Source organism: Pelophylax lessonae (genome assembly GCF_965119305.1).
Source record: "Pelophylax lessonae genome assembly, chromosome: 8".
Taxonomy (NCBI): Eukaryota; Metazoa; Chordata; class Amphibia; order Anura; family Ranidae; genus Pelophylax; species Pelophylax lessonae.
This window is the reverse complement of record NC_138775.1, coordinates 54,043,915-54,069,952: the sequence shown is the minus strand read 5'-3', so window position 1 is coordinate 54,069,952 and position 26,038 is coordinate 54,043,915. Positions and strand designations below refer to the sequence as shown.

At 44.6% G+C, this 26,038-nt stretch overlaps 1 long non-coding RNA gene across 1 annotated transcript in view; it reads right to left on the bottom strand.

The window, feature by feature from the left end:
- Nucleotides 1-26,038, bottom strand: part of LOC309561474 — a 103,701-nt gene that overhangs the window by 44,614 nt on the left and 33,049 nt on the right. Inside the window, exon 2 of the long non-coding RNA XR_014225568.1 lies at nt 7,668-7,843. This is a non-coding gene — a long non-coding RNA (uncharacterized lncRNA). The remainder of the gene's footprint in view (nt 1-7,667; nt 7,844-26,038) is intronic.

The window sequence follows — 26,038 nt, the reverse complement described above, 5'->3', positions numbered from 1 at the left end:
CCGTGGCCGTGCAGGCTGGTTGTCCTGTAGGGGGTCAGCCCCTTGAATGACTAACTCCATTACACTGTACTTCTATTGAGAAATTCCCACAGACTGTCATGCATCTTTCAGCCACAAGATGTCACTGTTGTTGCTTTAGATGAAGGGATGTTTCTGGAAAGGAGGAGGAAGCAGGAAGTTCCTGGAAGGGTGTGGTGTTCGTCTCTTTATGGCTGTGCTGAGCTGAGAAAAGGGACTGCATGCTGTGGCCTTGAGAGGGCATATAGACGGTATAATCCTGGGACAGAGCAACAGGATCTTGCCAGAGGAGACAGAGCTGAACTGTGGTACTACGGACAACAGCTGAGAACCAGAGGAAGAGAGGAGAGAACATCCCAGAGCACCTTAAGCAAGTTACAGAGCAAGGGGCCAGACTGCAGTGACCTCCAAGTGACAGAACAAGATAAACTACTTGCAAAGAAACCCAGACCAGTGCATAAGAGACTGCAGCTACAGACAGCAAGGGACAGATCCAGAGACCTGACAGCATCCACCATCACAGAGACTGAGATAAAGCAGCTGTACCTACAGAACTGTGAGTGTGCACCGGTGCTAACCTGTGGCAGGGTATAGAGCAGGTTTCTGTAGACAGAGCATTGCAGCAACGTGTCCCGGTTAGCGGGAATCAGATAGGATCATATAGCAGAGTAGCCTGTATTTCTGTGTGTGCGTTGGCGGGAGCGCCATTTTATGTATCACGTTGCAGTTAACTTTGCTGTAAACCTATGTAATCTGTTTACTGTTAACATCATTCTCCGGCCATTATAGTCTGTTGGTTAATAAATCCGGTATCTGCTTCAGCCTCATTGTCTGCTGTACCGTACTTGAATTCTGAATTGCGGTCCCCTACTCCTCTGACCGCTACAGTCCGGGTCTCCTGGTGGAACAGGAGAGACCCGGGCGAGCCGTGGTAGGCAGCAGGAGGGGGGGGCTCCCCTCCGGCTCCTTGTAATGACAGCCGAGTGGCTTCTCTTCCCCATCGGTTGTCATTACAAATTAGCCGAGTGTCGGCTATGGACGCCGGTACCGGGGTGATGCCTCTAGCTGCAGGTACAACCACTTTCCGAAATACCTTGGTGGCCGATATATCGGGGAAAGTGCATATCGGCCCTCGATATATAATTGGTCAATCCCTACTCTGCTGCCGTCACTGAGTCCAGTGAGGAGGGAGAGATAAAGAGCAGTGCCCCTGCTCTCGGGCACAGCGCTGGATTGAGATGGGGGGGTCAGGTTTTTGGGGGGGGAGGGTTCAGGGAGGGAGCTTCACCTAAAATATTTTTTACCATAATGTAGAGAATGCAACCTTTAGCCTTTACAACCACTTTAACTAGAGATGGGGTGAAGTTCAACTTTAAAATGGCATTACAAAAGCTTTCCAATAATTCAGATTCTTACTGGGAAATATGTGACAGCACCCAGAAGACAAAGTTCATAGTAAAATTCCATTTCAGTATAATTTATTGCAGTGTGTGAAGAGCCCCCCTGCAGACACCCATGACACTGTAGCATCTTTGTAAGGAAACCTCTGCATTCTTTAGCTCCAAGGATTCCACTGATCATTGCTGATGACTGCAGCCAAGCTGTCTCCTCTCTCTGCTCCACTATAAAAGCCAGCTACTAACATTACAGATCTCATCTTATCACTGGGATCTGACATGAGCTAACTGGAAGGGGGCTGCAGCATTTACCAATACTGGGAATACTAGACACCGGGAAAGGACAAAACAAATATTCTCAGGCTGGGTCACCGCTGAAAGCTTTATCACAGCGCATTCTGTTTTTATCAGGCGTAAATGGACGTGTTATTCTTGTAAAATCTGAAAAAAGTGAAGAAATACAAAAATAATGATTCAGACTTTTGCTTCCTAAACACCATTATTTATTATTCAGGGTTGGGTTAAATAAGTGTTAAGGGTCAGTTCACACATCTCTGTGTGAGTTTTTATGTACAATATCACATATTGTGATAGACAGAATATTCATTTTAAATTGGCCCCTCTAGTAGACATACACCAATCAGCCATAACTTTTTGACCACTGACAGGTAAGTGAATAACATTGATTATCTTGTTACAATGGCATCTGAAAGACGGAAAGATATATTAGGCAGCAAGTAAACATGTTTTCCATCAAGTTGATTTAACCACTTTAATGCTGGGAACTTACACCCCCTTCCTGCCCAGGCCAATTTTTAGTTTTCAGTGCTGTCACACTTTGAGTGACAATTGCGTAGTCATGCAATGCTGTACCCAAATAAAATGTATCATTTTTTTCACACAAATAGAGCTTTCTTTTGGGGGTATTTAATCACTGGTGGTTTTTTTATTTTTTTTTTAAGAAAAAAAGACAGAACATTTTGAAAAAAAATGTTTTTCTTAATTTCTGTCAGTAAATTTTGTAAATAAATATTTTTTCTCCTTCATTGATCTGCACTCATGAGGCAGCACGGATGGGCACTGATAGGCTGCACTGATGGGCACTGATAAACTGCACTGATGGGCGTTGATGAGGTTCCACTTATGGGCACTGATGAGGAGGCACTAATATGCTGCACTGATGGGCAGTAATAGGTGGCACTGATATGCGACACTGATGTGCACTGATAGGCGGCACTGATAGGTGACACTGATAGGCACTGACAGACAGCACTGATGGGCACTGAGGGGCAGCACTGATGGGCAGAACTGATGGACGGCACTGATGGGCAGCACTGATAGGCAGCACAGATGAGCAGGAATTGAAGGGCACTGACTGGCAACACTAATGGGCACTGATTGAGGTCACTGTGGGCACTGATTGGGGTCACTGATGAGCATTGATTGGTGTCACTGATGGGCATTGGTTGGTGTAACTGATGGGCACTGTTTGTTACTGTACTGTACAGTGCCCCTTATTATCTGTCCTGGATGTTCCTTTGAGGAGGAGCCGCTGATCGGTTCTCCTCACCACACACTCTGACAGTGTGAGGTGAGGAGCGGCGATAAACGGCACTTCCTCATTTACATGTGATTGGACACCGCTGATCACATGGGTAAAGAGCCACATCATTGGCTCTTTACCAAGAACAGGGTTGCGCCCTGTCCTAGGAACATGGCACGACCGCGATCGCCGCGTTGCACCCCCACGGGTGTGGGAGAGCGGCCGTTCTGGGGCGCCATCTTATGACATCCTCCCAAAACAAGAGCTGCACTGCTCCACTGTCATTTGATGGTGGACAGGCAGCAAGTAGTAAATAAAAGAGGAAAAAGGTGCAGCAGTATTTTACCATAGTAGTATTTTACCATAAATAGTACAAGTAAACCACACCAGAGTGGGTTAAAAGTGCGCACATAGAAAAAAAATCTTAGCCAGTTCATTCACAGTTCTTATATAAAATCAGTAAGTGGTGAGTGATGTAAATCAGGCTGGAAGAGTCCTCCACCCTCAGTGACCAAACATAGTCACTTACCAGATAAACATGATCACTAAGGAAAAATCTGTCAAAAATCACAGTTGCACTCAATGGTTAAAGCCAGACTCCAGATTCAATCCTCCTGGTTACACTGCTTGCTCCACTCCCTCCAGGTTCAGGATCGATTCTCCACTAAAGAGTAGTATTATTTCCAAACATGAAGGTCATAGAGAAAGCAGAACCATCTCATGGTGTAAATTCGAAAAAATATGCCCCAGCTATGTGAAAGCTTGGAAGTGGTTTGCCAACATCCCTGGACTAAACAGGCAAAAATAGGGGGTCCCCCTAGGGTGTGGGACTTTACCGGCAAACACACTTCCACATCTGTGGAAGTGTGTTTGCCGGTAAAGTCCCACACCCTAGGGGGACCCCCTATTTTCATCTCATAGTGTAGTACACTCCAGAAAACCGATTTAATCAAAGTATTGCACTTACATGAAACAAAATTAAACCAGCATATCGATATCTCGCGGTGACGTAACGCATTGGGTGGAGCCACGACGCATCCCATGAGGTCATCCTGCACCGGAACGGTCGGCGGCCATCTGGTTGGTTTGAAACAACATTGTATTAATAATGCTGATTTCCTTTTTTTCCATGTAAGTGCAATACTTTGAATAAATGGGTTTTCTGGAGTTTACTACACTACAAGATGGTTCTGCTTTCTCTAGGACTTGCATGTTTGGGAGTGATACTACTGTTTAGAAGAGAATTGATCCTGACACTGGAGGGAGTAGCGCAAGTATTGTGAACTGGAATCTGGCTTTAATCATTGCTCTTTTTGACCACTTTTTCTTTAGTGGTTAGTGGACTCTTCCGGCCTGATTACATCATTCACCACTTACTGGTTTTATATGAGGACTGTGAATGAACTGATTAAGATCTTTTCAGTGTTTGCACACTTTTAACCTACTCTGGTGTGGGTTAATTGTACTATCTTCTGTCTTATTCCTCTTTTATTTCTAATTTGCTGCCTGCAAATTGTGCCAGCTGCTTTTACATATTAAAGATTGTGCACTAGCATGAGTACTATAATTTTTCTCTTTTATTCATCAAGTTGATTTGCTGAAAGCAGAAACAGTGGGCATCGCAGTTTGTTTTGCATGGGGCTGCGTATCCGCAGACTGGTCAGGTTGCCCATGCTTACCGGTGTCCACAGCCAAAAGTGCCTAAAATGGGCACGTGATCATCAGAACAGGACTACAGAGCAGTGGAAGAAGGTGGCCTGGTCTGATGAATCACATTTTCTTTTACATCATGCTGATGGCCAGGCAGGGGCATGTGCTATGCTCACCTGGAGAAGAGATGGCACCAGGCTACAATATGGGAAGAATGCAAGCTGATGGAGACAGGGTGATGCTTTGGGCAATGTTCTGCTGGTAAACTTTGAGTTTTGCTATTCAAGTGGATGCTACTTTAACACAAACCACCTACCTAAACATTGTTGATGATCAAGTACACCCCTTTAAATAAATGGTATTCTCTGCTGGCAGTGGCCTCTTTCAGTAGGATAATGCACCCTGTCACAATGCAAAAATGGTTCAAGAATGTTTTGAGGAACACAACAAAGAGTTTGTGATGTTGACTTCCTCCCAATTCTCCCGGTCTCAATCTGTGAGATCTGCTGGGAAAAAAAGTGCGACCCATGGAGGTCCCATCTCACAACCCACAGAACTTAAATGATCTGCTACCCACGCTACCACAGCATACCTTGAATTCGGGCTGTTTCTGTGGCAAAAGGGGCTGTTTTAGCAGCAAAGGATGGCCTACTCAATATTAGATGATCAGGTGGATGATTACTAGGTTATGGCTGATCGTTGTAAATGATATCTAAATTTTATTTGTTTCAGGCATTTCAATAGCACAGTCACTTTACTCAGCTTTTTATACAGTATACTTTTCAATCCCTGCCCCCAAGGAGCTTACAATCTAAGGTCTAACATACAAATAGGCTAGGACCAAGTTAAAGAGAAGCCATTTGAAAGCAGACTTTGGCAAACAGATTTTTTTTAAAGACCAAAAACAAAGGACCCTAAAAAAATTTCAGATCACCTCTGTCTCTCGCAAAATGAAGGAAATGCATTATAAACTGTTTGCTGCCACTTTCTTTCTATATGTACTTGTTCCAGAGAAGGCTGTATGACCAATCTCAGGGCGGATTTCCTGAGAGTGATAACAGTGGACCTTTGTAATATGTGCTAAAACAACCATGTCAAGTCTTCGTCAGCAGTCCATGTGCTTAATAGGGAACTTGCAGGAATTATCCCGGCAATACTGGAATTTAGCTCTGGTTGGCGAGTCATTACCAGATTGCTTACAGTGCTTATGTATAAGTATATTGCATGTATGTGTATTTGATGGGTATGCATGTTATATGTATGTGTATGCAGTGCATATGTACACTATATTGTCAAAAGTATTGGGACACTTGCCTTTACACGCAAATAAACTTTAATGGCATCCCAGTATTAGTCTGCAGGGTTCAATATTGAGTTGGCCCACCCTTTGCAGCTATAACAGCTTTAACAAGCCTTAATAAAAAAAAAAAAAAAAGTAAGCATACTGAACAATACAGCGCACCACAATGTATATATGTAGGCAGAGGCCTACTTTTGGGGTGTATGCTGCCTTAGGCCTCAAGCACACAGGGCATTTTTACAGCTGCTTTTAGGAGCGTCAGGCGGTTTTTTTTTTTTTGCAGCTTAAAAACGCCCCTCCACATTATTCTATGGTCTCATGCACACACAGGGTTTTAGGAGCTGTAAGTGGCATAGGGGTTTTTAAGCTGTAAAAAAAACCCTCAGGACCAGCGCGTTCTGGAGCAGCAGCGTTAAGCTGTAAAAATGCCCGACGCTGCTAAAGGCTGCTTAACGCCGCATACAGCTTTAGGCCACGTCAGACATTTTTAAGCTGTAGTAGTTGGATTTGAGGTTGGAAAATAGAAGAGGTCAGAGAAAGGCTGATAAACTATAACGCTGCTAAATGTGGCTATATCGAGGGCCGATATGCACTTTCCCTGATACATCGGTATCGGCCCCGGAACTGGCCGATATTGCCGATATTTTTGTGACATCATTCTGCCTTCTTAGGCCACCTCCCTCGCCTTGGACAGCCTCGTCTGGAGTCGGGACTAGTCTAGTGGGAGTGTATCACAGCCATACACCCTCCCACAGCAGCCCGGTGCCAGCCAGCCACCCACATCCACAGGCACTGTACCAGCCAGCCAGCCACAGGCCCTTGTTGTGGGGCCCAAAGCAGCTTCCCCTTGAACCCCCACTGTCTGCAAATAGGTAATAAGTGGATTTTGGAGGGCCCAAGAAAATATTTTCCCAGGGTCCAATCAATATTAAAGACAGCCCTGCACAGGCCCTGTACCAGCCAGCCACAGGAACTGTACCAGCCAGCCGCCCACAGGCCCCATACCAGCCAGCCACCCACAGCCCCTGTGCCAGCCACCCACCTACTATAGGATGCCAGCCAGCCCCCCACCACAGGGTGCCAGACAGCCACCCACTCACCCACCACAGGGTGCCAGACAGCCAGCCACCCATCACAGGATGCTAACCAGCCACCCACCACAGGGTGCCAGCAAGCCAGCCATTAAGCATTAAACAAAAATTAACATGTTCAGTACCAGATTTGTGTCATAAATTGTCTTTATTGTTCAAAACTTTAAATGTACAAAATATCGGCACATATCGGCCGATACCGATACGTTGTGACCAAAATATCGGCCCTGAAAAAAACATATTGGTCTATCCCTAGTTGGAATGACCTGTAACTGTCATCAATGAACTGTGAAAATTATGATCTTTCAGCTCTATAGTCTGCAAGAAACTTCAGTAAATGTTCACTTCTTTACACTGAAGTGCAAGTGTGTTGGTTGAAATGTTATATACTTATGTTGCAAGTAATGCATTATAATGCTCATAGATAGAGCATATACACAAATAAAACTCAGGTTTAGAAAAACATTACTGTACGAAAAAGAATGTGGATACAGCCTTAATTTCTTTTTATATTTGTTTTCTGCAAAAAATATGAAGCTTTTGTATGTTTTGTATGTTTTGTATGTCTCTCACCCATCTCACACAGCAGACCTGGTGTTAGAAACACTTTTTTTTTTTCTTGCTGATACTGTTACACTTTCCTGAACTCTCTGAGTGTCGTTTATTACCTGTCTTCAGACGTGTCAGATGTTCTTAAATGTCATTTTTATTACAACCCATTAAATATAAAGTGCTACAACTTGATTCCTGTAAACTGATACACTTCCAAGCAGTTTCCTCTTCTGAGATCTGTGAACAGGCAGCGGAAGGTTGGAGGAGAGACGGAAATGCATTTACAGCCATCCTAGGTTAAGGTGAGAAAATTACAAATTACAATTCATACACTGTGACCGTCTACATCACCACCACTACATGGAAAAAAAGGAAATTGAACAACCCGTAAACATAAATTGTAAATTAGAAAACAGTTAAGGTTGCACTCTAGTCAGCTGAAGAAGTTAGGAGCTGAAGCGGTAATTAACCCAAAAGCCAACATTTATTATATTGCAGCTTACCAATTCTTACATGTGGTTGCTCAATTGGTTTTCTTTTTTTTACGCTTTCTTTGATAGTAAAGGCATATTCTTAAAAAAACAACAAACATGTCATACTCACCTACTCAGGGCCGACGCTCCTTCTAGACGAACTCAGAGATGTATAGTAACTAAGTAGAACTACTTCACTACTGTACTTAAGTACCGAAAGGCGGTATCTGTACTTTCCTGGAGTAGAATTTTTTTCTCCTACTTCCACTTTTACTTCACTACATTTTTTCGATGATTTCAATACTTCTACTCCGATATTTTTTTTTTGTGCTGCATAGTTACTCGTTACTATTATAAAAATTACCACTGCCAGAACAGTAGATGGCAGGTTTCATGAAGCTCAAAACATGTGTATTATCAGCGTATACGAAAATAAATGCTAATGTATGTATAAATAAAAGCTGCATTTGAAATAATAAAAAACAATATGATGTTCAAACTTTTGACTTCTTTCTTTAATAACTACATAACACAGTACTTGTACTTTTACTTTCAGTACTTGAGTAGCAAAATTTTTTTAAAAACTACTTGCAATACTTAAGTACAAAAAATGTTGAATACTTTAGTACTTCTACTCAAGTAACTTTTTGATCGAGCACTTGTACTTTTACTCAAGTATGGGTTTCGAGTACTTTATACAACTCTGGACGAACTAGGCCTAGGGTACACTGCTACATAGAAAAGAAAGGAAGAGGAGGCGCAAACACCTAGTGCATTACCCGTGGTCAATGTAGCAAATATTTAATAAAAAATGCCAAATGCATACTCACAGACGTAAAGATAAAAACATGTTACAAGAATCCACCATGTGTGAACTGGAACAAGTCCTTCAGTCAGGACCGCTAACGCGTTTCGGGGGTCAGGCCCCCTTCCTCAGAGCGCCTGACCCCCGAAACGCGTTAGCGGTCCTGACTGAAGGACTTGTTCCAGTTCACACATGGTGGATTCTTGTAACATGTTTTTATCTTTACGTCTGTGAGTATGCATTTGGCATTTTTTATTAAATATTTGCTACATTGACCACGGGTAATGCACTAGGTGTTTGCGCCTCCTCTTCCTTTCTTTTCTATGTACCCGTATTGAAGTTCCCTGCCTGAGGAGAGCAGCACGCCAGTCTTCCCATTCGGAGTGAGCGCTGGGCTGAATTTTTTGTACTAGGGTACACTGCTGCCTAGCCTAGCCGGGAGGGTGCAGGCCAGCCTGAATGGATCGTCAGATGTCACAGTTAGCCGGGACCGGTGGCAACCACAGCTGGCACAGCTCCGCCGGAAAAAATAGTGCTGTGTCTCCTGTTGTGTGCATTGCTGGTTGCTGTGCAGGCCTTGTGGTCTGGCCAGCACTGTCTGTGCACCATGCTGCACGAATAGGATTGGATGATGCCCTCCCCCCGTGGCCTGGGTGCACAAGACAGGTGCTGCCGTGCCAAACAATGAGGTGCATAGCGCGGCGCTCTGCCCTCCTCAACGTGCCGTCATCCCTTCTCCAGGCTCCAGTCCAGTCCCACCTACAAGAGAGCAAAGGAGCCCGCGCAGTCCCTGGCTGTCTGTCCCACACGGACCCGGTGTGTGTGGATAGTTTATGGTGGAGGCATAATCAGGCAGGCAAAGTCAAGTGACAGAACTAAGAACATAGAAAATACAGTCTGCTCTACAGCTGTGTGGGTTCTGGGGTCTGTTGTAATAATAATTGCTGCCTGGCTCAAGCTGTCTTCAAACTACGGCCCTCCAGCTGTTGCAGAACTACAAGTCCCATGAGGCATTGTAAAACTCTGACATTCACAGACATGGCTAGGCATGATGGGAATTGTAGTTCCTGAACAACTGGAGGGCCAAACAGTATTAACACAGGCTGCAGGCCTGCAGCAATCATATTCGGAATTCCCAGTATGTGTACAGTATGGTATTGTGATGTACAGTACTTGTACATATTTATAGTATGGTCATTGACAATTGGATACTGGATTGATGTTTTAAATAAGAGAAGAGATGAAGACTGATCAGTGTGTGATATCAGAATATATAAATGACATAATAATGTAAATGATATAAGCAGCGGTCTTGTGTGCCATTCCCCAATATTATAACAGCAGGGAAATATATACAAAAGCAGCAGTCTTGTGTGATCCCCAATATTATATATCAGCAGTAAATATAATATTAAATTATAGATAATATTATATTATTATTATAATAAAAGACTTCTGCTTTTGTTTATATCCACTTCCAGACTGCCCCACGCACATATACTGAGGCAAGTTGGCCCTTTGGCACAAAATTACATACCGTACCTGTATATCTTTTTTTTTTATCGGGACACAGCGGGAGCCAATCAGCGGGGCCCAATGTTCGTCAATCTTTCCCGAGGCAGACAGAGCGGTGATGTAAACAAGGCAGATCGCTGTTCTGTGAGAGGGGAAGATGGAGAACCTGTGTTCCTGCTAAGCAAAACCACAGACCTCTGTCTCCCCCCAGTCAAAGCATCCCACCCCCCCCCCCCCCCGACACACACACACACACACACACACACAGTCAGTAAAAACTCCCAGGGGACACATTTAACACTTTGATTTCCCCTGATGTTAACCCTTTCCATGCCAGTGTCATTAGTACAGTAACAGTGCATATTTTTTAGCACTGATCACTGTATTGGTGTCGCTGGTCCCCAAAAAGTGTCACGGGTGTAAGATTTGTCCGCCGCAATGTCGCAGTCCCATTAAAAATCGCTGATTGCCACCATTACTAGTAAAAAAAAAAATTTTTCATAAATATATCCCATAGTTTGTAGACGCTATCTTTTGTGAAAACCAATCAATTTACACCTATTGGGATTTTTTTTTTACCAAAATTGAACTGAATCAAAAGGAAATCGTTTTTTTTTTTTTTTTTTCCGAGGGAGGGGGTGCAAGTAGCTGGTCTTGCCTAGGGTGCAAAATAGTCTAGCAATGGCCCTGCACCTGCTCTGTGCAGGGGTTTTGCACAGAGCAACCCTGATCCTCCTCTTCTGGGGTTTCCTGCATAGACTTACGCCCAAAAGCCGCACTGACCAACACACTCCCCTGGAGCTTTTTGGTCACGTGACTACTTGGAATACATTTTTTAAACAAAAGGTATTTACAATGAGATTTATTAATATTAATATGGTGCCAAACCCTCCTCCTTCATTTGTGTCTCACATGCACCCCTTCCCAGACACTGCATCTCACAGTAGGAGGGTTTCAGTAACAGAGACAGTGCTGTCAGGGTGGAGAAAGATCTGGGGGTCCTAGTAAAAGACAGACTCAGCAAAAGCATGCAATGTCAAGCTGCAGCTACCAAAGCTGGCAGAATATTAGCATGCATAAAAAAAGGGATATACTCCAGAGATAAAACTATAATTCTGCCACTTTATAAAACTCTGGTCTGGCCACATTTGGAGTATTCCGTCCAGTTCTGGTCACCAATCCTCAGAAAGGATGTGCTGGAGCTGGAGAGTGTCCAAGAAAAGGCAACAAAAATAATACGAGGATTGGAGGGCCTCAATTATGAGGAAAGACTACAGGCACTAAACGTATTCTTGTTGGAGAAGAGATGCTTGAGAGGGGACATGATAGCGATTTACAAATACCTCAATGGTGATCCCAGCATAGGAAAAAAACTATTCAGTCTCAGGGAGTGTAAGAGGACACAGTACTACACAATGAGATTGGAGGGGAAGCGGTTTAACCTTAAAGCGTTACTCCACTTTTGTTGAGAAAAAACATTCCCCTCTGGGTGATCTCTGTACAATGCAAGGTTTTTTAACAAGCTTTGTTGCAGATTCCTACCTTTTGTTATTCTGAAGAAATCATTGTTTGTGCTTCTGTGCTGAGTGGGTCTAAAGGGAGTGGTTTCATAATTATCTATCAGCTGTGGCAGCTGCAGGGCTCTAATGAGGAAAGCTGCTGGGACTGCATCCCTTTAGACGTGTTCCTATTGGGAACAACAAAAATGAAATTTTCATTGCAGGGGATGACAGAAATTTGACTTGTATCTTAGTGCAGACTTCTGGGAAAATTGGTGAGCCAATCACACAAGCAGGAAATGATGTTTTTGAGGTGTGGTCAGTATACATTCTGTGTACAGAACACCTCCAGGTAGCCATACTGCATTGCATTTTCAGAAAATTATAACGGCTGCAGATTGAAAAGGAAAGGTCATTTTTAATAACATTCAATCAAGATATGATTTGTGTCGCAATCGTATACACTATATTGTTTTTTCTTTATTTGCTATTTTTTCCCCCACGAAAGTGGAGTTACCCTTTAAGCTGTGCAGGGGGTTTTTCACTGTCAGGGCCATAAGGATGTGGAACTCTCTTCCACAACTGGTGGTGTCAGCAGGGAGCATTGCTATTTTTTAAAGACTCTTGGACGTGCATCTTAGCCAACACAATATACAGGGATATGGGAAATGATTATCGACCCTGACAAATGTACACCTACACAGGCTGAACTGGATGGACTATTGTCTTTATTCAACCTTACCTACTATGTTTCTATGTAATCCAGAAAGCAGTGGGCAGGACTTGGTGGGGCCAGATGCTGATTTGCAAGCTAAAGACTTGTGATTTAGCATTAACAATGCTGATAGCCACACCCCCTACAACTTTGTCCCATTGCGGTGCAAGCAGGCACAACCTACTGTACATGAGAGTGGAATAAGTGCAGGAAAAGCAGAAGGCTCAAAATAATTGAATTTCAGAGTGGAAATTAATATAATTTCTTTAAAGCTGACTTTTAGCTAAAAAAAAGGCAAACTCGGTGCAAGGATGCCTGTCCTCCTCTTGTCTCATAACTTCCGGTGCTACAATGATTAACCACTTCTGGGGGGGGGGCTGAATTTCCTCTTTAACCTCTTCTGGACTGGAAGATTTTACCCCTTAATGACCAGGCCATTTTTTGCGATTCGGCACTGCGTTACTTTAATGGACAATTGCACAGTCGTGCGTCACTGTACCTAAGTAAAATTGATGTCCCACAAATAGAGCTTTCTTTTGGTGGTATTTGATCACCTCAGCAAATTTTATTTTTTGCGCTATAAACAAAAAAAGAGTGACATTTCGGGGAAAAAAACAATATTTTTCACTTTCTGCTATATAACATTACCAAAAAAAAAATGTAAAAATCTATTTTTTTTAACATCTTAGGCCAATTTGTTTTCTGCTACATATTTTTAGTAAAAAAAATTGCAATATGCGTGTTTTGATTGGTTTGCGCAAAAGTTATTGCCTCTACTAACTACGGGAAAGATTTTTATTGTTTTTTTTTTTTTTTTTACTAGTAATACCGGCGATCTGCGATTTGTAGCGGGACTGCGACATTGTGGCGGACAGATCGGACCCCTAACTGACATTTTTTACACTTTACATTACTACAGTAATCAATGCTAAAAATATGCACTGTTACTGTAATAATGACACTGGCAGGGAAGGGGTTAACACTGTGGGTGATCAAGGGGTTAAATGTGAGCCTAGGGGAGTGATTCTAACTGTATGGGGGCGGGGCTTGTGAAATATTCACAGAGATATGTGATCCTATATAGAAGGATCACAGGGGCTCTGTGATCATTCCAGGGAGAAGAACGGTCAGCTGTGTTTACAACAGCCGACCGTCCTTCCCTCCCAGCGGGGAACGATCACGGGTGGCAGGCGGCAATCAGAGCCCCAGCTGACAAGTGGGGTTAAGCTAGAATTCCAACCTAAAACTAACTAGTACTAAAAATGCCCCCCCCCCCCTTCTAACACCTATGCTGACTAACCTGTGTAAAAAAGATGTGTACACTTACCTATTTTCAGCCCGGTCCAATCACAGAATCTCCTGTATCAGCCAGTGGCAGCTACAGAAGAGAGGAGGGAGCTCCGACAATGGCTGGGACATGACATGGGAGTCTATGGGTAATGTCACTACTCCTGGAGTTCCCAGCCATTGTTGAGCACTCTCGCCTCTCCCCTGCAGCTGCCATTGGATGACACAGGAGATAAAATGACTGGACTGGAACGGGCTAAAAATAAATAAGTATATACATCTTTTTTTGCACAGGCTGGTCAGCATAGAAATGGAGAGGGGGGAGGCAACATTTTTAGGACTAGTTGGGTTTTGGCTTGAATTCTACTTTAGCAGCTTCAGGTCTTCAGGCAGAACAGCAGTAAATATGGTCCAACGGGGACACGCCCCCTCCTTCTTCCTCCTTCCTCCTTCAATTAGAAACATTTTTTCATTGGTTACACTGCTTGTAACATGATCTGTGAATGAGGGAAAGACTCATGTGACTCCACTATTCACAGATCACGCTACAAGCAGTGTAACCAATGAAAGAACTTTTCACAATGGAAAAGGAAGGAGGGCATGTTCCCCTTGAACCATCTGTACTTCTGTTCTGCCTGAGGAGATGAACTTTTAACCACTGCAGCACTAAAAGTTCAGAGGATATAAGAGGACCAGCATCCCTGCAATGTGACATACTTCATTACAGGTGTAGCACTGCCCCCTAGAGGACTGCTGGATTTTCACACTTTAGGGATTCCCCTGGGTTACCCGTAGCATCTGCTTCCATAAATCTTAACACTTTATGTTCTTGGCTCAGTCAATGATCAGTCTAGGGGTAGATGTTTTTGTTGTTTTTATTTTATATTGGGATGGGAGAAGGGATGAGTGGGATACTCCAACCTTGAACTATTCAAAATTCTGGGGACTTCTAACTTGAGGATGTGGCAAGGCTGCTACTTCATTATGCCACTGGAATGAAACTGAGGTAAATGTTCCTGTTTGTGTTTCTCTTCAGGGTACCCGCTAACACCTGTCCAATGAATATACTTCCTGGAGTGGTCCCCTTCCGGGGGAGACCCATGGGCAAGATCCTCTGTACTCACGATACTGCTTTCCAGATTCTCACAGTGCCCCAACATCTCCAGTCAGTTCTCCTGGACTTCTGGGTTCAGCTCCACACTGCTTGCTCACCAGGCCAACCGCCTGTGACCGTCACCATCCACTTCAGAAGTGGAGGCAGCCGTCACCCTCCTTCTGGGACTCTGCTTCCTGCCAAAGTCCTCTATCACTCGTGCCCCTGGCTTTTTATACCCTGCCCCACAATGCACCGAGACAAACAGCCTGTGCCAATCCCTGGGGCTCTATCAAAAGCCTGCGTGTCATTAGCCAGGTTTCTTCCACTATCCAATGTGCCTCCCCATTGGATCAGCTGGGGACACTCCCCCAGACCAGATGAATCACACACTGGGCACATAGAGCAGACCTAACTCACAGATCCTGCTCCCTGATAAGCAGAGTGCAATATAGAATTTACCTGCTGCTCATCTGATAGGCAGACAGAGCCAAAAACTATATTCACTCTCTAGCACCTATCTAGGAGGGTGCTACACAGGTAAGTGATGTGACTAAAGCTATAGGGATTTCTTTCAGCTTTAAAACAGAAGTATGGGAATTGCAAAAACAAAAAAATCATACTCACCTAGACAGTTGGAGCTGTCCCCCAACCACCTCTACTGAGACCGAGAACAGAGCTATCAAACACCGGTTCTCAGCTCTCAGTCCTCAGCCTGCAGAGAGCTGGTGACTGTCAGTCACTGGCTCTTTGCTCTTCTCCTCCAGCCCTTACTGGAGTGCTGGACTGTGGAGGGGGCAGCTGGCTCAGGTTCTCATCGGCTTGCTGAGAGGCTGAGCCAGCTGTCAATCCAGGCTTCTGGGCAGATCCCAACCAGCTGGGCTTTAGCACGCTGTCAGCTGAAAACTGCTCACACAAGTGCAGAACTAACAGCACTCCTGTGAATCACAGAAGTATAGCCAAAACAGCTTTGTCCATACTTCTCCTTTAAATTGTGACCATAGATAAAATTTAACTCAGGGGTCCTCAACCCCTGGGCTGCGGACCAGTGGTGGGCTGTACTGTGGTTGTAGCCGAGCCACGCAGGCTGCACCGAAGGAAGTGCAGCCGGCGAGCAGAGAGACTACATCATTACCTCTCTCACTGCCCTCCTGGGCGCAGTTCTGTCCTATGAGATGTGAAAAGGTGGACCCAACAGCGGTGATTACAGTGTAATACTAACTGCGCAAGGTCCAGTTTCCCCGCTCCTTAATGCTGGATTCAGTATAGCTGGGGAGAGGCTGCAAGTTGTAAGTCGTTCACTGCAATCAGAAAATCACACAATTACAAGTTGGCCTTAGATTCTTAAAAAGTGACAAGCTACATCTAGTGCTGTGGTAGCAGGCTACAGTGGGAAGCTGCATCTGTGGCTGTGGTGGCAAGCTAGTGACAAGCTGCATCTGGTGGCTGTAGTGGCAGGCTACAGTGGGAAGCTGCATCTAGTGGCTGTCGTGGCAAGCTAGTGACAAGCTGCATCTGGTGGTTGTGGTGGCAAGCTAGTGGCAAGCTGCATCTGGTGGTTGTGGTGGCAGACTAGTGATAAGCTGCATCTGGTGGTTGTGATGGCAGGCTAGAAACTAGCTGCATCTGGTGACTGTGAGGGCAGGCTAGGGACAGGCTGCATCTGGTGACTGTGAAGGCAGGCTAGGGACAGGCTGCATCTGGTGACTGTGAAGGCAGGCTAGTGACTAGCTGCATCTGGTGGCTGTGATGGCAGGCTAGTGACAGGCTGCATCTGGTGGCTGTGAAGGCAGGCTAGTGACAGGCTGCATCTGGTGGCTGTGAAGGCAGGCTAGTGACAGGCTGCATCTGGTGGCTGTGATGGCAGGCTAGTGACAGGCTGCATCTGGTGACTGTGAAGGCAGGCTAGTGACAGGCTGCATCTGATGGCTGTGAAGGCAGGCTAGTGACAGGCTGCATCTGATGGCTGTGAAGGCAGGCTAGTGACAGGCTGTATCTGGTGGCTGTGATGGCAGGCTAGTGACAGGCTGCATCTAGTGGCTGTAGTGGCAGGCTAGCGACAGGCTGCATCTAGTGGCTGTAGTGGCAGGCTAGTGACAGGCTGCATCTAGTGGCTGTAGTGGCAGGCTAGCGACTAGCTGCATGTGGTGGCAGGCCATAACAGTGACCCACCGCATCTGGTGGCAGGCTTTTGTGGCAAGTGGCTCCCACTGTTATATATTACAATGTAATAAAAGGAATAATGCGCTTCAACCATCCTGACAACATATGGTTTCAGGATTATTGAAGCGCTAATCCTGGTTCACCCCCCCAAATCCTTGGAAAAATAGTTTTCCACGAAACCGGTCCCTGGTGGCAAAAACGTTGGCAGATATTTTTTGCACTTATCAACAGATATAATAAAAAAGGTTCAGTTGTATATTTAACAAACCAGCAGGGAGCAAATTATGAAGCTTGCCGTTAAGGTTTGCATACACTTTAAGCTGTATGACAGACCTACAGTATTTGAACTTGTGCACAGGTCCAGAAGCATTTTAATATTAATAACCTTTTAACCTAACCATATTCCTTACAGAACAAAAAAATCATCCATTTAATAAATGCATCCTGAATTACCATTTGTGGTCTCTAGAGGGCAGGCAGTGTTCCTTTCCACTGATAACAGGAAGTAGACCCAAGTGGAAGAAATTGAAGGATCGGTGATAGAAAAACCATTGTAAAAATGATATATTCAATGATGGCGTTTGTTATGTATAAATCACAGGCTCCTGTTTTACACGTGGACGGAACTCACCCCTGCACTGGGCCAAAGTTCCCTCTTATATGGCAGCAGCATTACATAGCCAAAGAGGTATTTTTTAACAGAAACCTTGAGGCCAATAGAAGCACTATCTGGATCCAATTACTATAGTGGTCTATTACATGTTGCAGTGCAGGGATACGTGCCAGGGGGATCTGCCAATACACAGTGCTGGGATATAGAGAACAGGTTCATGTTTGGAATTACAGGCTGATTTACTTGTCATGTATTCCTTGGAGAAAATCTGGAAAGTGATATAAATAACTCCACTTCTAGGCCCCACTGGAAGAGCAGCTGCATAATACAGAGTTGTAGTATTTGGATGGGGTGAATACCAACACAGATTATACAGTATCAGTCATATGGTCCTTCAACACTTGGACACCACTAAAATGCAACCCATAGTATACATTCTTAAAACATAAAGGCTATCTAAGCCCCACCATCACTTGCAGAGAGTTCCCTGCTGAGATATAACCTCTATATTACACTGACCCCAGGGATGGTTTCACCACTCCCTAGACCAGTGATTGCCAAACTGTGGCCCGGGGGCTGAATATAGCCCTTTGCATATCTTTATCCGACCCTTGAGACACTATTCCTCCCACTGATACAAGGCACTATTCCTTTTGATTGCACTAACAATAGAGCACTTATCCCCCCACTGACACCAATAATGGGGCAATATTCCTCCCACTGACACCAATGATGGGGTACTATTCCTCCCACTGACACCAATGATGGGGCACTATTCCTCCTACTGACACCAACAATAGAGAACTAGTCCTCCCACTGACACCAATGATGGGGCACTAACATTCCTCCTAATACCAAAGAAGAGACATTGTTTACTCCCACGTGCCACAGTCCTGTCCCCTCAAGCTCAGTAAACTAGTTCTTTGTTTAGAACGTTTGGAGACCCCTGCCCTAGACCATCCTTTCCTAACCAGAACTTCTCCAGAGATTGCTGAGTGTTCTTTGACCAATAATGGACTGATCCCCCTCCTGACAGTGTCTGTGTAATTCCAGCACCAACTTTACTTGGCAGAGGCATACGGGCAGATGCTTCCCCTTTCATGTCTCTGGTAAGTAACCATTAACATTTATGAGATTTTTAGGTGTCTGTAAAAGGACCTGTTTCCTACTGAACATCTAACTAAGGGGGCATTTCTTCAACAGCCAGCAATGTAAAAGGTGCATTTCTCCCACTGATCACTGATCTAAGAGGGTACATTTCTACTGACCATCAATCTAAAGGGGGTATTTTTGTCACTAAGTACCAATGTAGAAGGCTACATTGACCACCAATCTAAAGGGACACGTTACCACCAATTTATAGAGGCATTTCTCCAATGACTTCCAATCCAAAGGGGCATTTTATCCCTGACCACCAATCTATGAGGCCATTTCTCTACTGACCACCAATATTAGGGGGGTACTTTCTTACTGACCACCAATCTAAAGGGGTACTTTCCCACCAACAACCAATCTAAAGCGGAATTTCTCCAATGAGCTTCAATCTAAGAGAGAACTTTATCCATGACCACCAAACCAAGGGGAAATGTCTTCTCTCACCACCAATATAATTGGGCACTTTCCTACCAACCATCCATCTAAAGGGCTACTTTTCCACCAACAACTAATCTAAAGGGGCATTTCTCAAAAGAACACCAATCTAAAGGGACACTTTACAGCAGACCTCCAATCTAAAAGAGTTACTACTTTTTTTCCCTGACTACGTTTCTTTTCTGGCCATGATAATTATTAGTTTTCATGACTCTTGCTCAAAACAATATTTTATCTATATATATGTACAACTCATTGATTATGCTAATGTACTGTGAGCTGTAGTTATAATCATTTTCAGCCGGGGTTCCCTTAGAACAAGATATTATTTCTAGGGTTTCTCTGAAGTAAAGGAGTTGAGAAAGGCTGAGCTAGACACCTCACTGAATGGTTCCTCTCTACTTTGTGTCTGCTCCACTAACATGATCATTTATAGAAATACATTCAGTCAGGTAGGGGTTGATTTACTAAAACTGCAGAGTGCAAAATCACTTCCAGTTTTTTTGTCAAAGGGTTATTGAACAAGCTGAAATTAAAAACTGATTGGCCACTATCCATAGTTGCACTAGATTTTTCACTCTCTAGTTTTAGTAAATTAACCCCGTATAGTTTTTTATTTTTTTTACTGATCTGAACACACTGTTGTCTATGGCAGTGGTTCTCAACCTCAGTCCCCAAGTACCCCCAATGGGCCATGTTTTGGGAATTTCCCTTACATAAAATAGCTCTTATAAATACCATGTCATTGATATTGATTTAAAGCAGCTTTGCAAAATAAAGGAAAACCTGAAAACAAGGTACTTGAGGACTGAGGTTGAGAGCCACTGGTCTATGGGACAATGCGCACAGCTGCGTAAAGATTTGTAATGAAGAGATGCATTCAGAGCATTTGGCTGTGGCACATTTATTCATGCAGCATAAACATGCTGCATATTTCTGGCGCCCAGGATGTCCTGGAGCTGCATACATGGACATTAAAGGGTGAAGGGCTGTGCACCGCTATGCATTGCTATTAACATAGCATGGCGCTCAAACATTCTTATGTTGAGGATTCTATGTCTGTGCACAATGCCGGCAATAAGGGGGTACCACTGATCCACCTGTATGGGACCTGGGCCAGCAGGGGGGCCCAGGCAGCAGAGGGAATAGGATGAGGGCGGGACAGGGATGGTGACTGGTATGGCAGGGGAGCAAATGCAGGGACCTATCCCCTGTATGGCTCTCTGCAGCAGCTGAAAGCCAGCTTCTCCTCCTCTCCCTCCAGCTGTCTTTCAGCTGCTGTAGAGAGAGCAAGACAGGGGATTGGTTCCTGTAATGCATCCCCACCACACTGATCACCTTCCCTGTGCACCATCCTCTTTCTCATGCTGCCCGGGCCCCCCAAGTGTCCCCCCACCACCACCGCTGCCAACTTTCATCATCTCCTCTCCCACCAGCAGCTGCAGACAAACAGAGGGTTGTTTAAGGATGGAGAGCAGGGGAAGGGTGCCTGTAAATATGTAATATTTACCAGTACCTTCTTTTCCTGGATGAACACAAAGAGTGATCTGCACTGATCACTCACTGTCTTCATTTAGAACTGAAGCATAGAAAACAGTGACATTTTTACATTTAGTACAATAAACAGAATAAATGTGGGCATTTTACATCAATGAGAAAGAGCAACAGCAACTTGTAACCTGAATTGGGCCTATAATCACAGGTAAGGAAAAGGGAAGGGTTAATGACCAGCTTGGATAGACTACTCCTATCCTCTTCTGGTGCCACAACCTGACAATAGACACAAATGTTTAAATGCTTTTATTGTTCATGAACTATAAAACACTGGCCTCTAAAAGAAAGAGTTCCTTAAAGATATGGGCAAAATGGTACCCAATGTTCCTTTTGGGGGGTGGAGCAATAAGAGTCCTTTTGTTGCAGATTTTCTGTGTCTTCAGCTAGCTCAAAATAATGTTGTAACAGTGAGGGTACAAATGAGAGAAGCAAAGTAAATGTGTTTCCCTTGTGAGGCTTTAATGAGAAAAGCAAGTAAAGGTGTCTGCAATCAGTGTCTCTTGGGGTGCAGCACCAACCTGCACTCCTCCGAGGGTCTTGGTTACTGCTTCCAGGATAAAGGCCGAACTCTCAAGAGGGAGATCCTGTCCCCACACAGGCTATATATCACCTCTCCCAGCATTCTGTTTTCTTTCTCCAGTCGGCTGGAACGTGTGGTCTACAGCAATCCGACTTCAGTGCAAAACCTGCCTCTTCGGACTACATTTCCCAAGATTCTTTGCTCCATTCTCAGGTCTTATTTGCTCTGCATTTAGGATGTGACAACATCCTGACTGAGCACTAGGGGGAGAAACCCCACTGCAACAAGTGCTGCAGAGTGTCTCCTGGTAATGCAGGCTATTTTAGCCAGCTCCTGGCTACATCTGTGGGCTGTGTTCTTGCAGGGAGGGGTGGTATGCCTGGTGTCCACTGTGTTCTAGGAAAAGGTAAAATGAGTGGTGCGTAATGATACTGCCTGCATTATATGTGTAGCACTGGGCTGGGCTCTTTAAATTTTGCCCAGCAGTGCTGACACAAAGCAGCAGCAGAACATTTTTTTCTCTCCTTACTGCTTGAGTGGCCACTGCAGGGAGGAGGGAGAAGGACTGAGCACTGGTTGGCTGTTATTGCAGTTATGGAGCAGGACCCACCCCTAACAACCAGCTAGGAGGGTTTTGATTGGTTGCTTTCCATTTTAGCCCTGCCCACCACCTTAAATTGTGGAGGACACTGGGATAGCTAGGAACAGATAGCTTAGAACCACCTGGAACTATGGGGGATGTAGTCAGCTGGAGACATCCTATAGCAAACCATGTGCTGGATGGTACTACAAGTCCCAGGAGGACAGAGAGCTGCAGGAGGAGGAAAAGGATAGAGAGGCCTGGGGAAGGGGGCAGTCTTTTGTGAGAAGGGAGAGGGGGCCAAAGAGTAGGCTGCTGAGTTTTAAAAGAGACCAGGCGGCTATATCTGCACAGAGGGTAAAGCCCAGCAAGAAGGAAGGACAAAAGGGGTATGGTTTCATGGGAGATTGCCATTGCCAGGTCCTGAGTCATGGCTGAGGTCACCAGTTTTGTGATTGTTCGCCATTGCCAGGTCCTGGGTCATCACCAACACCAATGGATCCTGACACAAGAGAGAGCAGAAGGAGACTGACTCCTATCACAGACTGCAGTGGTGAGAGGCCGCGAGCCAAAACTTAATTACCCACTTCTTAAAGCAGATCTTTATCCTTTAAAACAAGTTTAATCCTCTACATCCCATCCCCTTCTGCTACACAAATATCCATTTTCTTTTTTTTGTTTTCTTACTTTCTTTCATTGAATAGGTTTTTTCTCTCTTCGCCTAGGTGAATGACGTCAGGGCCCCAACCAGTGCCTCCTACAATTGGTGACGTGTAGATCCCAGGATTCATCGGGAGCACTAAAGTCATTCTATTCACTTCTTTCATAAGGAAGGGGAGTCCGGCCCAGCGGCGCATCATCAGCAGGGCCGGTGAAAGGATTTTTGTCTCTGCATTTTGGCTGCCCCTCTATTCTGGCGCCCTAAGGAAGCTGCTTAAGCCGCCTTATGGTAGGCCCGACCCTGATCATCGGGAATCTGCGCTTGAACCTGCAAGAGCCAGCAGCCTCCCGATGAAATCACAGGGGAAAATGGCATTGCGGGACCTGAGTGGAGCCTGCAAAGTAAAGGATCTCAGCAGGAGAACGCTTAACACATATTTGGTGGGTGAATATCTGAATTGAGAAGAACAGCCCAGCATCAGGTAAGCAGGGAAAAAATAATAGGGGGGGGGGGGGAGAGAATTTCCTCTTTATCCACTTCTGGAGTATGGACCGGAAGATTTTCCCTCTTAATGACCAGGCCATTTTTTACGATTCGGCACTGCGTTATTTTAACGGACACTGTACCCAAATAAAATTGATGTTCTTTTTTTCCCACAAATAGAGCTTTCTTTTGGTGGTATTTGATCACCTGTGCGATTTTCAGTTTTTGCGCTATAAATAAAAAAAGAGCGACAATTCTGAAAAAAAATTGTATTATCTATTTTTTTCATCATTTTAGGCTAATTTGTATTCTGCTACATATTTTTGGTAAAAAAAAATCCCACCAATAGGCGTATTTTGACGCAAAAGTTACTGCGTCTACAAACTAGGGGAAAAATGTATGTAATTTTTATTAGTTTTTTTACTAGTACTGGCGGCGATCAGCGATTTTTAGCTGGACTGCGACATTGCGGTGGATAGATCGGACCCCTAACTGACATTTTTGACACTTTTGGGGGGACCAGTGACCATACTAACAGTAATCAGTGCTAAAAATATGCACTGTTACTGTAATAATGACACTGACAGGGAAGGGGTTAACTCAAAGGGTTAAAGGTGAGCCTAGGGGGTGTTTTCTAACTGTGGGGGTGGTGGGCTTGTGAAATCAACACAGAGACCTGTGTTCCTAAATAGGAGGAACACAGGAGTTATGTGTTGATAGCTGAGAGAACAACGGTCTGCTGTGTTTACAACTCTTTACGGGGAGCGATCGCGGCTTCCCCGCCAGCGAGTGGGCGTGTGCACCACCAGGATCACTCCCGCTCCCGCCATACAGGTACGGTGATTTGCGGGAACCTGCCGACCTGCTGCCGTATAACTGTGGTTAACCACTTTCTGACCGCACTATAGCTGAAAGATGGCTACAGTGTGGTTTTCCAGTTCTGGGAAGGTGTCTATTGATGTCCCCCCAGTACCTCGCCCCCCTAGCGTGTACTCTGTAATCGCTGTGTCTTTTAGACACAGCTGATAACAGATCGAGGTAAAGGGCCAATCACAGCTGCCCTTTAGCACGTGATCAGCCGTGTCCAATCACAGTTAATCCCATGTAAACAAATGCTAATTATCGCCATTTCCTTTCCTCAGCGCTGTCACAGTGTGTGGAAAGGAAAGCCGATAACTGTCAATCCAGTGAGAGCACACATTTACACTGATCATCAGTGCAGCTTATCAGTGTCCATCGGTGCAGCTTATGAGTGCCACCTCATCAGTGCCCATCAGTGAAGTCTCATCAGCGCACATCAGTGAAAAAAAAAAATTAATTATTTGTAAAAATTTTACAGAAACAAAGAAAAAAAAAACTTTTCTGTCTTTTTTGCTTTTTTGCTTCTAAAATGTAAAAACCCAGTGGTGATTAAATAGCACCAAAAGAACGCTCTATCTGTTTCTAAAGAAAAATTATAAAAATTTCATATGAGTTCAGTGCTGCGCAATTGTCATTCAAAGTGCAAAACCGCTAAACGCTGAAACCTGGCCTGTCAGGAAGGGGGTGAAAGTGCCCGGTAGGCAATTAGTTAAAGAGACAGTGTCACCTTACCATTGGATACAATTTGGGAATTAATGCACTGTACTGTGGGGTCTGCTTAAACCTGAACACAGAAACTTTGGGCCCCAACCGTAAAAGCACACTGTCCATTGGGAGGGATTTGAGACACTTGTTTGTGGTGTTGTACAAAATTACAAAAATGTTATTTCTTATTGCTGTTGCCATTCTGTTTGTTACTTTGTGGGGAATATTTCCCAAATTCTGCTTATTTAGCCTTGGTGTGTCAGAGGGTGTGGCATTGCTGGAAAGGAAAATGTCACCTGGAATCTGGGGACCCAAGACTACAGCAGCTCCTTCGGGGGCAAGCACTACCCTGTTTCCCTGAAAATAAGCCCTATCCCAAAAATAAGCCCTAGTAAAATCCTTGATCTCAGCCCCTCCTTTTGCAGTATTCGGAGAGGGAAAGTAGAGCTCTGGAGGGTCACGTGAGTGCCCAGCGGCGCTGTAAATATGGTATTTTCCACAATAAAGTTACAAAAGGAGACACACTACACATTACATAATCTTTTTACAAAATCCATTACATATTTTTACAATGACTTTATCCAAGGTTTGTTTTTGGGATTACAGAATGTCATAATGCTGGCTCCTGAGCTGACAGGGAGAGAACTTTTTTTAACATTATATTATTTTATTCCAGGTTTTTTGGAACATAAAGAGGGCTAAATGACACAACACGAGCACTGTGCTGTCTACCATGCTTTAAGGCTGCATTCACATGTCAGCATTTGGATTGCGGGCAGAACCGCCGCGGTTCCGCCCGCGATCCGGAGATTATTGCAAATCGCGGGACGCCTAGCGTTGCCCGTTGATTTGCAATAGCCCCCCAAACGCTGAGCGATGTTGCCGCGATTTCCGCCTGCCGAATCGCGGCAACATCGCGCAAACAAAATCGCGGGACGCAATACGCTCCAAAGAAGCTCTTGTACTTCTTTGGAGCGTATTGCGTCCCGCGATTTTGTTTGCGCGATGTTGCCGCAATTCGGCAGGCGGAAATCGCGGCAACATCGCTCGGCGTTTGGGGGGCTATTGCAAATCAACGGGCAACGCTAGGCGTCCCGCGATTTGCAATAATCTCCGGATCGCGGGTGGAACCGCGGCGGTTCTGCCCGCGATCCAAACGCTGACATGTGAATGCAGCTTTTAGGATCAGGATATTTATTTATTTTAGGGTTACAATCACTTTAAGTTCGTCTCTTTTTACATACCATAAATAAATAAGACATCCCCTGAAAATAAGCCCTAGTGCGTTTTTTGTAGCCAAAATTAATATAAGACCCGGTCTTATTTTCGGAGAAACACGGTATATATGGGATCCCTGAAGTTCGTGTAAA